Below are 2454 nucleotides of genomic sequence, written 5' to 3'. Positions count from 1 at the left end.
GATGAGTTTGACGTTTCATAAGACGGACGAATTTAGGTTGTAGAACAAAGAATGCATTCGGACTTTCGGAGAGGACTTTCGTAATAAAAAGTTTTTGTCGATTAAATAAAAAAATAAATAAAGGTAACTTTTAAGCTAATTTTCTTTAATCCAAATGTTTACCGTTTTCGAGATAATCTATATACAGCCGGATTAAGACTATTTGATGTCTTAAGCAATGCACGCCTATGCCCCCCCCCCCTTATCGATATTTTAAATAAATATTTATTACGACGAAATATTATATTTATGAAAGACGATAGAGATTATGGGGAGGCACGAGCGAGCGGATTTTCAAACAGCCTTACCTTTTATGTGCTAACAAAAAAAATTTTGGTTCTGTTTATGGTGCCCCCAAGACGTGATGCCCTAAGCAATCGCTTAATTTGCTTATGGGCTAATCCGGCACTGTCTATATATATAAAATTAAAATAATAAACTGACTAACTGACTGTTGATATATCAACGCACAGCCCAAAACGCTGCACCTAGAGACCTACTTTATGCCCCTGGTTACCGAAGTACTCGTCAAGACGACAAACGAGTCCAAACTCGATGTGGTCGTGTCGTTTATCACAGAGTTCCTATGGTCACCCGCTAGCTTTATCATCAGATCAACTCCATGTTATAATAATATTGCATTGTCATCGGATTTAGGTATACAGGCGTGTAAAATTTCAGCTCAATCAGTTGAAGATATCCACTTCAAATTTGAGTTGAAAGATTCCACCCGAGCAAACATAAATACATTACACTGCAAATAAATATAATGCTTGTAATAAGTTTTTGTTAAAAATTTAATTTTTAATACAAGCTTTTTTGCCGAATGTACTTTTTGTTGACTGTACTTGAATTGTCGTCTAACTACATATCTGTACCAAATTTCAAGTCGGTACTATTAACTATTGAGGAGTTCCCTCCTGCAGAGACGATCCTGACAGAACCACCAAGTTGTCACTACCAGATTATTGTATTGTTACCAAATTTACATAAGTATGCTAAATTTCAAGTCGATCGGACCACTGGAAGTGGATCAAATTTAGCTTCCAAGATTTGACCCAAACAAACAATAAATAAAAATATGCAAACAGGAAAAGCTTCTAAAAATATCGCCGAAATGTAAGCACTTGTGCAGTATTTCGAATAAAAAACAATTTGAATTCTCATCCTCCTTGATGGCTGTTTGCTTCTAAAACCATTGCCAGCGCACGCCGCGCGCAGCTCAAAAAAAAATTGCAGGCTGTCTGTCAGCACAGTTTATTCGCGGGAAATTCGGCGGACTTCGTATGTTGTGTAATTAAATAATAAGAAGCTCGACTAGTGTGAATAAATTGTAAACTGTATTATAAACCTTGTAAACAGTGTAAAATACTTAGTATGATTTTTTTAGTGTAAAAAAACAATAGGTAAACATAGTGATTAATACGGTGTAGATTTGGCGAGCGCTTTATCAAAGTTGGCTTCATTGAGGTTTGTGGTTCATAAATTGCTTTATTAATTTTGCACAAAAACGAATAAACCACACAGTCAGACAGTCAGTACACTATATTATGGAAGCTTTTATAAAACATAATTAAAGTCGCAAACTTTAAGGTAAATATTCAAGCGACATAGCTACCCGTTGCTAGGCGACTCGGTAAATAAAATAGAGTGACGGCAACTCCACTACACTTTGTTCCATTCTGTTGTTTATCTGTTTCGTTTTACTGATATGCTTTCCTGTGCGTGTTGACAAAGACAAGGCATTTGTCAATGTTGTGGAATTCTGGCAACGTTTATGTTTTAATAGCAATTTAGAAATGGCTTTAAAATTAATTTAAATCAATATTTCTCTCTGATTATTGAATTTAATAGAAAAAAAAAACAAATACTCCTGAAGGATGATATTCATCAGATTTGTTCCGTTTTTGCGAGTGATTTTGCACTTTTTAAAGACGCACGTGGGCATCGTCACGCTTGCACTGACAACAACGTACTGAGAAAAAAGGCCACATTTACCAAAGTGGCGCTCATTTGGCTCGGACATATTCGGACGCGCGACTGTGGATCTACAGTTTAATACATCAGTATATTGGAAAAAAAAGTCGGATATCAATCAGAATACGACAGTGTCAGTCAATTGTTGTATTAAATTACTTAAATTAGTATCATATCCATTAATATAGACTATTATTTAGTGTCGAATTCAAAACGCTGTACAATAGGTAAGTTTTTTTTTTTATCAACTGATGGCAAACGAGCAAGTGGTCTCCTGATTGATAAGTATGAAACTTATTTTGAGAGCATGATAAATACGAACTTTTCCAATAAAATATGATGGAAAACTGAAATATAATTTTCATTTTTCATGCTTTGTAATTAAGATTATCGGATAAAAGTAGCCATTGTGTTATTTTAGACAACCAGCCATCACGA

The sequence above is a fragment of the Choristoneura fumiferana genome, chromosome 21, assembly GCF_025370935.1.
Source record: "Choristoneura fumiferana chromosome 21, NRCan_CFum_1, whole genome shotgun sequence".
NCBI classification, from domain to species: Eukaryota; Metazoa; Arthropoda; class Insecta; order Lepidoptera; family Tortricidae; genus Choristoneura; species Choristoneura fumiferana.
The sequence above is the reverse complement of the archived record's forward strand: the minus strand, read 5'-3'. Positions refer to the sequence as shown.